Genomic DNA, 14,295 nt, shown 5'->3' on the forward strand with positions numbered 1-14,295 from the left:
TTCAGATGTTGACTGCTTTACATTTTTTTATACATATATTTAAATTATTCATATGAATGATGTCTTATATTTGCATGCCAACTTTATTTCACATATACAAAGAGTACATGGAGGGATGGCTAACAGAAAAAAACAGTGACAAGCAGACACAATCTCAGATTAATCTCTGCACTTTGATGTCTCGTAATTACTTGTGACAGTGGAATTACAGGAGGCAGTAATAAATTAACAGGATAAAGCTGAATATAACATTTAGCAGTTTTTTTTTTAAATAAATAAATTAAAGAACTTCATCTCTGGAGCTGCTTTTGAAAGGCTTCACCAGCTTTTGGATAAGTAGATTCAAAGCTATTATCAAATTTGTCTTAAATTATGACAGAAAATGTTGGTTAAATTTAATGTAGAATATATATCTAAAAGTAATAATAATAGCAACAACATTAATGATAATTTAATTAGAATTCGTAATATATATTAGTACACCCCTTATAGATTACTATTTGTGCATATATTATTAGTCTTAGTATTATTATATATTAGTTAGCACTGAAGCCAAATCTGGAGCTTATCTATCTAAATAAATTGCGATAACAGTCCAAAAACTAGTACACTCCAATGTATATGTTATAGAAAAACATTAAATAAAAAAATTAAAAAGACACAGAGAATGAGTGCTTGCAGAAATCCACAAAATTACACAGATACGTTTTGCCCATTGAGTGTATTTTTTCACTTGTGTAAATATGTTTTCAATTCAATGAATTAAATGAATTTTGGTAATTTTAATAACTAATACGCAAATCACAAAACAGCAAACTGGAGTTTTTAATTGTTCTAAGTGCATGTGTATATGTGTGCATGTGTGTCTTTGCATGTGCATGTGTTTGATGACAGACTTTACAAGGTGTGCAACTGCTTATTCAACAACTACATTTTGAAAGCCTATATTTGAAACTAATATTTTAGCTGTAATGATTTAAATGGGATAAACGAAGCAAGTGAACTGTAAATGCTGCAAGAAATGCATTTCTTTTTTAAGCATCAGTGCTTCAGCCATCAAACACTGCTTCTGTGACAAATTCATGCCTTCAACAACACATTTCAAGACAATCACTGTCAGAGTTTAATTGCATGCTGTGAGCAATTTTTCAATTACTGCGTGCAATCTGCGTTGGCCTGAAGTCCAATGGTTTCATGCATTATAAGTTGATAGATATCTAGGCTGCTTGTTTGTCGTGTTGAATGAGCAATTTTGCCACCGCAGGTCAATTTACATAATTTGACCGTTCAGTTTAAAATGTATGTATTCAGATCCCCCATGTTGCACACTTTGTCTCTTTCCAGCTTTTTGAAGCATACTATTAAATAATTATACAGGATTTTCTAGTTCTACACAATACTGCACTGTAAAAAATGTCTGTTAATTAACATTTTCGGTGTTTTGTAATTCACAAGCGTTCTCTGTTTATTTACGGATGTGAATTGCATTATGGGACTTTGATCTCTGCTTTGTCATATTTTGATGTCAATTTTATCTCTACAGTTAAGCAGAGTGACTATTATTGACATTTTAATATTTTGAAATAATATAATGTACTGTATAAGAAATAATATATAAACATATCGAAAAATTGAAAAATAACAGAACATGGATTAGCAGTTTTTGTACCGAACAACCCAGTCAGTGTATAACTTTAACCTATTAAAAATGTTAATAAACGTAGCTTTTCCAAATTTTCCAAGGTTAAAAGTTGTTGGAAGAAAGATCAAGATCCCACAATGCTATTTAAAAGAATTCATAAACAGTGTAAATATCAAAACATGAATCCCAAAATACAGAAAATACGGCTAATTTATATTAATAATGTTAAGTACTGTGATAACACGGACTACATTTGCATGGACATCAGTAATCTTAATTATTTGCCTTAATCTGAATATGACCATAATCATATGATTAAGGTGTTTTCATGAGTTGCCTTTTGAATGTTATTACTTCAGCAGCATTCCAGGCTACATTCCTTTAGCGTTTCACGCAACAACAGTTTGTGTTCGTCATGGCACCATATGTTATTTTGGGCATTTTGTTTTTAATTTTGCGACAAATTGAACTGTAGTTAATTTCTCACACTATTCGTGCAAACAGATGACAGCAGATTAGGCATGCCACAATAACCGGTTTTAAGGTTTACTGCAGTTTGGAAAAGTCAAGGGTTTAAAACAATATCGTCATACTGTGAAACCCTGATATTTTTATCCAAGGCTATCATACTGTCAGAATCTTACACCAGCCCATGCCTACAGCAGATACAAATTCGCAAGCAACAGGCCAGATACTGTTGGGTTTCATCTACTAACTTTTCATTCATGTCCCTGTGACAAACTCGGATGTACTGGATGATAGCATAGGGATCATTTCCCGCTTAAACAAAAAATGTGCTCTCTAGCTTGAAGTCATTCTCATTAGTTTGTTGTCAACCACCTGACAACTGCTGTGTGTGATTCTTGTTGCTAAATGTAGCAAAAGTACTACAATATGCTCAGTTTGATTGATTTGTTTGCATGTCTGCACTGCATTAAAATAGGAATACTCCACGTCTTAATTCGATTTCTGAAAAATCATCTCAAAATCCGTTTACATGGTAGACTCTTAATCAGAGTATTGTCTTAATGATATTAAAATCTGAGTCTAATCATCTGCCAAATGACTAAATGTAAATGTAAATATGAGTGTTGGTGTGAATGTATATGTACTGATTATTTCTTCTGATTTAACATTTCGCTGGAGAAATTATATTTTTATTAGCTAAGTTAAAAGTCTTTTACTTATGTGGCGATCATATTAAAATAAACAGCTAATACATATGTTATTTACCGTAGCTCTCTTTTTTTATTCTTCAGTTAAAGTATAGAACAGGTTTTCTTTTTGTTAAAACTTTGTGGTTTAAAGCATGATAAACATGTAATTATTTATTCATTTTTTGCAGTTGTTTGATATTTTTAGCTATATATTTTATATATTATAAATATTATATATTATAATATAATAATATTGTATTATATATTATATATTAAGCTGATATTTTCAAGCAGTGCAAATTTAGTTAATGCCACACTTGTGTCATGCCAGAAATTTATGAACATATCAGTAATTTCATCCATAGCACATGCGTAACATATTGCTTACTGGTCATTAGAACAAATGTCATGTGTTTTAATACTAGTTATGGTGTGTTTTCTTTCAAAGCCGTTACTCCAAAAATAATACATGCTTGATAAGAAACCTAAGTGGTCACAACATTTAGAAGTGGATGCAAAATTGCATATCTGTGCATCTATTTGTAATACATTTAGAATAATACTACCTGGCCGACAGGTGCTTTTAACAGTGTGTCATTCACAGCGGACAAACTCTTCATGTAAATGAGTGGTGGTCTTTGCATCTCTCACAGGGCTCTTTACAGCACATGAATAATACCATCCTGTTAAAGCTAACCCATGCAAATCATCGTGACATCATGACAGCCATGTGTGCATTTCATGCTATTTGTTTGCTTGTCTGATTCTCATAGCTGTTTACTCTTAAGCTGTTCTGATGGCCCTGCACACAAGTGTTTGAGTTAAATGATCTTAGTCCTCAGTGTCAACACTTGACACATGGCTGACAGCTTTTTTTAATATCTCCGAGCATAATGGAGGAGGGATCTTCTGTATCCGACTGTGAAATTTCAAGTGTTTCAAGATGTATCAGTGCACAAAAAAGTAAAAGACACTGTTGCTATTATGTTGCTATTAACAACAGATGGGACATTAATGTACATTTTCACATATTAATAAAAATGTGACAGGGTCTGACTTAAGCTTGTCCTTAAAAAAATCAAACAAAAACAAGCATAAAATCACACAATTCAATGAATGCATCCTTGATCAATGTCAGCTTCTTCTCCGTCAAAGGATGTCACTTCCGAGTCATAGCCTTAATGCAAATGTGACAGGACTGACAGAAACTGTATTTGTATTTGTATTATATATTTGTAGTGTTTATTTGTAGAATTTATTCATAAATTTGTGCTTTTAATTAATTGATATGAAGGATAGCAACTTAAACTTGCTATTTCTGAAGTTTTTTTTAGTATATTTTTTTTAGCATAACAGAACTATTAACGCTGTAAGTTGAATTTGGGCTGAGGACAAGGACAATGACAGAGTTTGTAAATTTGTAAAGTGTTTTTAATGAAGGAAAATCTGAGTAAAAAACGAATGGCATAAGTCTTTACAGAACAACTTACAGAAATTAACCATCAATCCATTTTAGACATTTTTTTGGCATAAAATACTTTTTATGCACTGTATTTATGTTTTTATTTCAGGGACAGATAATGTACATTAAGATGACCCCTGATTAATAAAGGGACTAAGCCGAAAAGAAAATGAAGGAATGAATAATGTATATTTCTGGTAGAATGTCCCCTATATGAATACTTTTTACATGTACTGTCACTTTAACTGCTGTTCATTGCGGGTCTTTTTGCAACTATGTGAACTTATGCAGTTCATAAATTTTGAGTATGTTAGCATTATTGCTGAATGTGCTGAAATATCAGCATTTAATAATTACTTTTTGGGGTGGCTCAAATCAATTATTTTTATTGATTTACAATCACAAATCCAACAGTCTTCGAATGAATCATAAAGTATAAACTCGTTTTTTGTAAACATACAAGGGAAATTATTGATTATTTGCTCCGTGAGCTGCCGGAGATAGCACAGATAGCCAAACAAGCTACATCGTCTTTTTACCTTACGTTGTCCTCTGCAAAATTCATTTTCAGCATTTTCTGAGGATGTGTGCATCAGTAAACTCCTGCTGTGTCTTGTAAGTGCCAAACGCAACAAATTAGGGTCATGATATTCCAAAATTCAGGAAAATATGATAGTTTCTATCCAGATGGATTACATATCATTGGAAAGGTGAGCTTCTTGACTTTACGCTGATGTATCGCGAGCCTTGATCAGCCAATCAGTGACTAAGGTATTGCATGATGAATGGGAAGAGAGGTGTTCAAAACAGAGTGTGTAAAAGACACAGATCAGAAGCAAAAAAGTTACGATTTTCCACCCTTCGGTTAAACTAACATAATTATTGCATACTACATGATAAAAAAAAATTTTTTTTCTTGTGTCTCCTGACAAATGCTGGTAACAATCAAAACAATCTGCAGTTTGATGGAGCACAGGGCCTGAGTTATACACTTTGTAAATCAGGCTTTAGAGCAGCGGTTTGTGTTGAGGTGGCTAAGCATTGGACATACAACATATATAATAATATTTATCACTTTCAGCAGTTCTTTTTGTAATTTCAAAGGGTTTTCTGTCATTGAGATTGCATTTATTGCACTGTATGAGGGTATGGGGAGACTTCAAAAATAGGGAGGCGGAAATGAAAAAAAACTAAATGGCATTTTTCCTCCTTGCAGTTGAAATAGAATAACTCTCACATAAATTATTATAAAGAAAAAAATATTTTTTCCTGCTGGAAAGAAACAAAATTGTTTCCAGGGTGCTGGAACACTGAAGGCCTGAGTTACACATTTCCAAACTTCAGTTTATATATATAAAAAAAAGACCCTTTTTTTGTGTGTTTATTATAATACAGACAATACTGTATATACAACAATTGTTTTCAATTTCAACTGTATTTTATGAAATTTCAATGGGTTTCCTTTCAAATGATACCAAACTTTTGTATTTGCACCTCTGCATGTGGGTATGGGAAGCTTTTTAAATCGGAAGGCCAAATTCAGGCGGAATCACCCCAAATAGCCCCAGAGCTTAACTGGTTAATATGCTGACTAACCATATATGATGATAAAACCAATTTGACATTGCATATCCTGCGATCTGACTTATTGCAGATTCACACATTGCAATATCGATGCTAAAATGATATATTGTGACGCCCTAAGTGGTATATCAAAATGCTTGATTTCAAATTATAACAAAATAATTGATCCATAATTATCTATGTAAAAAGCTTATTTATTGAAACACACACATTCACAGTTTATATAGGATGGTGTCTGCAATTGGCTTTTCTGCTGTTATACTGTGAGATTTGTTGCAATAGTAGCATTTATCCAAAAGTCTACCATCTTTTATTTTGATTTTATTTGTCTTTCATCAAGTTTCAAATAAAACAAATAATAGTTAAGGTAAAATATCTTTTTGATTAAGATATAAATAACTATATTGTGATATGTCTAATCAAATGTCTTATACCGTGAAACATAATTCTGGTGCTAATACACACCCTTAGTTGTGCATTTGTGTGAGGTTTTGCTGAAGAAGTGTTAAATGTGAAGTTTCTATTTCGAGTACGCTCTTTAGCAACCTTAACCTTTAACTGTGAGACCACAGCAGGTCTATCACACAACACAAACCCACTCACACGCCATCTTCTTTGCTGTTTCCCGCTCTCAGATACAGCTTTAATCTGGTCAGGCTATAAGCATTAGCTCTACTGGATTACACACACACACACACACACACATAGTCTTACCCCTTAAGACACGAGTGTCATCTGGTGCAGTTGTGTGTGTGTTCTGTTTAGAGAACAAACAGCCTGAAATACTTCAAAGAGTAAAGTGACAGGCTTAGTCTGGATTAATGTAAGATGCACAGGAATGTAGTGTCAATGTCTTCTCATTTATGATGACAATAGGGTCTACCAGTTTCCTTAATGTATACTAAAGTCAAACACATTACGTCATTAGTTAGACGACCACTCAATAGATAAAAACAATCAGATTTTTGTTTCAATATACTGTAATTTACCACACAAGAAATATTTTCCTTTACCTTTAAAAGCATTATCTCCATTGCACAAGAAAATACCATATCTATTATCATCATTCACTTATTCATGTCTACATCAATGCAAAGAAATTCTGACAGTCCAAAACATTCAAAATACATTTTCATCTCATTATTTGTATAATTACATACTCAAAATCCATGATTCACAATATCATAGATAAACAACAAACCATTAAAGAAACACAGAAAGATTCAATTCCTTTTTTTCCCTCTTAGTGTAAGTGATTTAAATTTATGAATTTAGAATGATTCTCTTTGTAATAATATTTTATTCAGATTACCTCCTCTATGTAACTTAAATATCTCCTCAATTCCTATATCTAGTTGTTTAACATCATGTCTGAAATCTACAAAATGTCTTGCTACTGCCAAAGTTATATTGTGTTGTCGTATACTTGATTTATATTCAGTAATTCGCATGCAACTTCAACTGACATGATGACTTTTCTACTGTATATGCAGTCTATTTTTTGGCACAGACATTTTAACATGTAGACAACATTATGAGTAGAGCAGCTAATACAAGTTTTTATTTTTATATTTTTTACCTGTTACTGGATTTTAAAAATTCTTTATACAATACTAAATTCTGACATGTGGCACAATTTCTGCATCAAAATCATCCTTGTATAAAAGTGGATTTCTTATTTCTTACTATATCTGAGGTAATCGTCATATCTGCTAAATTTTGTAATATTTTTGGAAATAAGAAATATGGGATAAAAGGGTGAAGTGAGAAGATTGCGTCACGCACTGAAGAAGGCATTGCTTCGAAACATCTGTGTTTTGTATCCTCTAAGAATGTAAAAAAAAAAAGCTATACAAGGTTATTATTTAATGAGTGCGAATTATGACCTTCTGAATAATATTTTTGACTAGATTAACTCACCAAAAAATTAAAACCGCGAGCATGCAGTGCACACTTCATTACTTAAAGTATACTACCCATGTGATCTTTCTCTGTGTGTTTTTTGTATGCATCTAATTTAAACTTCTCATCCTCTTATAGATCATACGAATTATTACTTTTTTTCCATTTTTATTTATTTTTCTGTCATTTATTTCTAATTTGCTGAATATTTTAATAATTTGATGTTAATATATTAAATAGGCTATTTTATATACATATCTAAAATGTTTTGGCATTCTGAATTTGAAAGAGAGAGAGAAGCAGATTTTACCTGTTACATGTTTTTCTTTTTATTTACTTAACCCATTGAAAAGAATCGGTTTATAATAAATACAATTATTGTTAAAAAAAAATAACTACGTATTGTTGGTCACATATAGTTAACTATTTATGTGATTTTGGTTAATGATGGGTTTCAATTCGACTACCACCACAAGTATATTTCAAACCCAGTAGGAAGCACTGTCAGGTCGATTATAGTTATTACTAGGGGTGCAGCAATATGGACTTCTCATGGTTTGGTTTGGTTTTTGGTTTTAGGCCATGATTTTGGTACGATTTGGTTTATAATATGCTCAGTAAAAAAATAAAATAAAATAAAACAAAACTCTATTAGCAAAAGATAAAATGATTACAACACACAGTAGCAATGATTAGGGCTGTACAATATCGAAAAAAATCTGACATTGTGATATTTAGTTTTTCTGCCGTATATATTGCTATATTAATACAATTTAACCAGATGGCTTAAATAGCTCTTTTTGGAAAGAAATCATTCATTTAGATTGATTGGGGTTATTTTGTGAGGGTTTAAATGATGTTTTAAAAGAATAAACAAATTACAAGCAAAATAATTACAATAGAGCAATGAAAAAAAGTTAAATAAACTGTGTTTTCTGGTGACTCAAACAGGATTCTTTTTGTAAAAAAAAAATTTAAAAAATTGTATAGTCTTCATCATATTGTACAAATGTACTTTATTTGTGCCCAAATGCTTTAAACTTTCTTGAAATGCTTTCAAAACACATGCAAATGACAAAGTTTCCCTCTGTTTTGGTTATACCTTGCAATGACTCCACAAATGTAATATAGTCCCAACTGTTGTGCTGATCAACTATAATCCCAACTCAACATTGCATATACTGTGATATGACTATTGCGGGCACACACATTGCGATATCAATGCTGAAACGATATATTGTGCATCTTTAACATAGATAATACTAAGATAAACAGTGCTTTTAAGGTTTTTCATGTATCTAACAGTACTTTTCAGTTACATAAACTGAAAAATATAATCAAATAACACTGCATACTCAATAGAATCTTTATCTCTTGTATAATAAAAAAAAGGTTAACAATTACTGAGATATATAGCGATTCAGTCAAGAACATTGTGATTTCATTGTCTTTAGGTGTGTGATTAATGTTCAAAACACAGACAGCAAGAATAAGTTGGTTTTACTTTAAGACGGAGCACTGACACAGCACAATGAGAAAGACATCGATTGACATTGAGATAAAAAGTAAGACTTGCAATTCATAACTTTAAATCAGTTGTTCAGATGAGGCACTTCTTAGATCTCCCGTGCGCTTGCATGCTGTAATGCTGCTTACATCACTTTCATTTTCACATGTATGCATTTCCTACTTCAGTGCTCACTAATAGGACGTTTACTCGCAGAGACATTTTTCAGCACATGGACTGGCATTCTAACATACACAAAGTCAGTTCAGAGAGTAATTTAATGAATGGGGGAATGCAAAATGCAATTTATTAAATTCAAATGCAAAACCTAAAAACTGCAATATCCATATGCATACTAAACCATGGAGGTCATACTGAATGATTCAGTAGTATTGCAGCATTCCAAATTATTACAATTAGCATGAAGACGTAATGATCTAGCCATTGCATTAGACCATGGTAAAAATCCAGGTCATGCTCATTTGACAGCATACATTTAAAAAAAAATCCAGCCACAGCCTAATTTTTTGAGAAATGAAAAATACTTTTCTCAGGGTTGATTTAATTGCACATTTCAAATGACAAATCCACTAGAGGGCACTGTCTTCTTCTAAACTACATTACCACAGTACAGTTTATGTGAAGTTTACCTAGCCCAGCGAATGACTGTCCTATACCATACTCTAAAACCCAACCAGTAACACTTTCTACTGAAAAAACTACTGACACCATGTAGTTTATTTTTATTTTACATTGCTTCCATCTGTTTTGTGGAACTGTGCTTCATTAGACTCAAACCTGCTGTCATTATTTATCAGTCTAAACTCTATGCATCCATTACCACTCTCTTATCCACACGCTGACATGTAATCTGCTCAAATACATGCTTGGTGTTGGGCAAGTTGATAATTGATTGCATCATTGAATATAATGTACTTAATAGGATATTGAATGATGTGCTTAACTTAGTGAGGTGTAGAGTGTTGGGGGGCCCCTTGAAACTGACAAAACATTTTTTGCATATTTTTGTTTGCTGGTAATACATCAAAATAATATTTATTTTTTTAATTATTTATTTATTTTCTGACAATCATGCAGGCCTGCTGTACATGTACCATTAAAGCTGTAATGAAACATGGCTTCACAATACATAGCTCCCTCCCTCTCGACCATGTAGCCATTGTGTGAGTAAATTTTTGTGACTTGGGGCCAAAAATATAAATATGATTGTGTTCTCTCTGTACTTATCCCTGTGTTATTTGAATTCATCTCATGCACTTCAGTTTAATGAGTCAAGTTTCCAGTTACAAGTCAGTCTAACAACCTCACCTTACATGAGTCACCAAAGCCTAATTGCCATTCTGCATTAGCCATTATTTCTCTGCTGACTTCAGCCCACAGACCTCTGAGCATGTGTGTGTGTGTGTGTGTGTGTGTGTGTGTGTGTGTGTGTGTGTGTGTGTGTGTGTGTGTGTGTGTGTGTGTGTGTGTGTGTGTGTGTGTGTTCGTTCATGACACTGTTTTCTTACAAGTAATATAGCTGGCAAAAAAAGAATGTAATAATGTGGCCCATAACTAAATTCTTAAGCAGATCCCAGTCTTATGAAAAGTAATAAGAGTATGTAATCAACATAGTAATTTAGATCTGTACTAATGCTTTTTAAAAGGGTCTTGTTTTAACCTTCTGTCTGTGTCAAACTATCTTCTCTACCAATGTGATTAGGACGTGATTAGAGGTGTGATCATGAGACACTTTGCTCATAAGCTGAGATGATAGACGAAAATGGGTTTTTGAGAACGACAATTATACAACTAACTAATGGATAGTTTGCAAATACATTTTTTGTATGGCACCTATGATGAAAATCAACTTTTGGAAGCTCTTTGGAAAGAATTGTGTGTAGGTATAGTGTGCCCACTGTCATTTTGGAGTGATAGAAACACAATTTGTCTCTTTTTTTTTAATTTCCTGATGTTAAATTAGGATCCTAATCCCTCCCATTTTGAGGCCCACATTTTTGTGATGTACTGTAGAAGTGCAGTTTCCATTGTCCACAGAATTGCTTGACAGCTTCATATTAACGTGTCTCTATTGTAACGCATATCCACAAAACAGTACTTGTGCAAAGTAACTTGGATTAAAAAACCTGTTCAGCTCTCTGTGATCATCTGCACCTCGAGAATGAGTTTTACATTTTTAAAATAGTGTTTGTAACTAAAACTGTACAATGGATGAGTAATTAATCACCACAGCCCCATAGTGTCAATACAATTATAAAAGAAGACGCTTCAATCCTGGTTTGTGGACTTAAATCAGGTTTATTTTGTACATTAACATAACGAATGTTCATACAGCAGTGGATATTAACATGTATCCTGTCACATTTGCTGTGCAAAGCTAAACGTGTTTGTGTGTGTTTAACAACATTGTGTGTGAATCTTCATTGCAGAAAGGCTTGAGTTAACTCCACGACAGATACATCAAATAACCATTGGGAAAGTTCTTACTCTAGTAATGGATATCTGCTTTATTCTTGTCTGTCACTGTGCTGTTTATGTACGTGAGACAAGACTAAACCCATCAGAGCGATCTCTATAGCTCTGACACTCAAGTGGGAATAGTGGGCGTGTAGAACCAACTTGTTTGCATTAAAGGCACAGGCAACAAAAACAGATGCAATGTTTTAACAGCTCAAATTTCTCAGATTCAGAAAGATAATAAATAATCTGATGGGTATTTTGAGCTGAAACTTTACAGACACATTTTGGAGACACAAAAGACTTTAATAGATCTTGAAAAAGCCTAAAATAGGCACCTCTTCATGCAAACTCACTGGCTTCTCTCCTGTTTGTTTTTCGCACAAGTCTCTTTAGACTTTAGAAAAGTGCGTATGAACTTCTGGTCACTGTATGCATGAGCTCTTAACAGAAGCCCTTATCAAACACTGAACATAAGTCCACAATCAGCATGAAGGCTTTTAAATGCACTCTCAGCTTTTACTTTTGCTTTCAAATTTGCAATCACTCGTACTTTGTTTATTAGGAGCCAGATGCACGTTCTGAAAGATAAGACATTTTTAGATGCTTAGGTTCTGCACTAAATCTTACTTTCACATGCTAAGTGAAATCTGACTCCTGCTGCTCTGTGCAACTCTCTGCTCTGTGCTGTAAAACTGATGAATTTGTAATTAGACTTACTGTATTTGAGTCTAGGGTTCAGTCAGTTCCATTTTTTACTTTGAGGACTACACAATCACAATACATTTCATTGGCTTTTGTCAGCTTTTGCCTACTGACCTCTCAATGCTGACCTCAGCAATGAGATCCATTGTCATCCCATAAGCTACTTAACACAATTTTATTTCTAGAGCACTTTCAACCAACCAAAATGAGTACCAAAGTGCTGTAAATAAAAAAACATAATACATGCAAACAAGCAAGAAGCCAAAATGAATGAACTCACAACACATGATTAAAAGCTAAAGAAATTAAGTGCATTTTCAGTGACCTTTGAAATGACTCCAAAGTAGAAGATAGTTTTAAGAAGAGTGAAAGATGATTCCAAAGTCTTGGAGCTGCTACTGAAACTGCTCTATCACCGTAACATTTCAAGCATGGTTGTGAAACTGTCAAAGAGATCTCACGGGTTGATGTTTATTAATTAGCTCAGAAATATATTCAGGGGCCAGGCCATGGAGGGATTTAAAACATATAACAATACTTTGTGTTGAATTCTAAACTCGATTGGTAACCAGAAAACCAGTACAGGTGTAATGTGCTCTTCTTTTTGTGTCAGTTAAAAGCTTGGCAGCTGAGTTCTGCACCAGCTGCAGATGAGAGAGAGAGGCCTGACTCATACTCAGATACAGTGCATCGCAAAAATCCAGACAAGAAGAGATGAAGGCATGAACAAGACTTTAACTTGGCAATAGATCTAAGATAGAAAAAACATTTTTTGACAACCGCATTAATTTAGCCATCAAATTCAAGCTCAGAGTCAAAAGACCAAGACAGAGGAATGCATTTTTCCAGGAAGCAATGACAGATTGTCATTAGAATCTGAAACTTTTTGACCAAACAAAATAAATTCACACTTGTCCTCATTCAGTTGGATAACCTGTCACCCTTAAACCCTTTCATACAGTAATTGTTTTTTTACAGTGTTCTTACAAGTTGATGTTTTTATTGTCATTGAATTCCAAAATGTTTGGGTTTTTCTCTCATCACTCATGTAAAAAATACCTTGCTGTGTTGTCAGATTTTCTATATATATACCAAGGTTGCGTGGTGATTTTAATTGCTGTTCGATTCACATCTCTGAATTTAGATTAATTCAGAAAATGTTTTTGGCTACTGAAATGAATTGTAAGGTTGCACTTGTGGTCATTTGCATTAGAAAAGTGGCATCTCATGCGTAAAAATTGTTTCCTCTTTTACTAGCTGTCAGAATTCTGCTTTTTTTGAGTTGTGTTGCAGCCCAGTGTAATTGGCTCTTATCATGACCATCGCACTAGTCTTGATGACAACACTGTGTGAATCTCGTTTGAGTTCAATCCGGATTTGAACTAAACTCTGTATGAAAGTGGCGCCACATTTGAGGATTCCATAAATAAACTTTAAACTTTAACAACAGTCCCATGTTTAAATGTTTGCAGACTCTCTGGAAAACTAAGCGTTAATTAATAAGGAGATACAGTACAGTAGAGTATGGAGATGTTTCTTTTACAGACATCCCTATGAGAAACAGTTTCCATCTCAATAGGGCTTTGCATATTATTTACATATTTCTTTGAGAACTAAAAGAGCATTATTAGAGCTAGAGTAGTATATTTAATTCGGAAAACATTTTTAAAGGCTTCTTAATTAACCTGTGAAGGTATAAAAAATACTACTCATGCAATACTACTCATGGATATTCTCTTTTGGAGATATGCTTTATCTATTACAATATAAAGACACAATGCGTTAAATGCCTACAGTTTTGTCATTTTAAAATTGCTCTTAAATTTACCCCTGACAAAAGTATGTTTATATTCGTGAA

General features: G+C 33.2%; 1 protein-coding gene across 50 annotated transcripts in view; it reads left to right on the top strand.

The window, feature by feature from the left end:
- The window catches only part of dgkza (diacylglycerol kinase, zeta a), a 195,478-nt gene that overhangs the window by 99,592 nt on the left and 81,591 nt on the right, over positions 1–14,295 (top strand). The window lies entirely within an intron of this gene.

The sequence above is a fragment of the Danio rerio genome, chromosome 7 (genome assembly GCF_052040795.2).
Source record: "Danio rerio strain M-AB ecotype USA chromosome 7, GRCz13ab, whole genome shotgun sequence".
Lineage (NCBI taxonomy): Eukaryota > Metazoa > Chordata > Actinopteri > Cypriniformes > Danionidae > Danio > Danio rerio.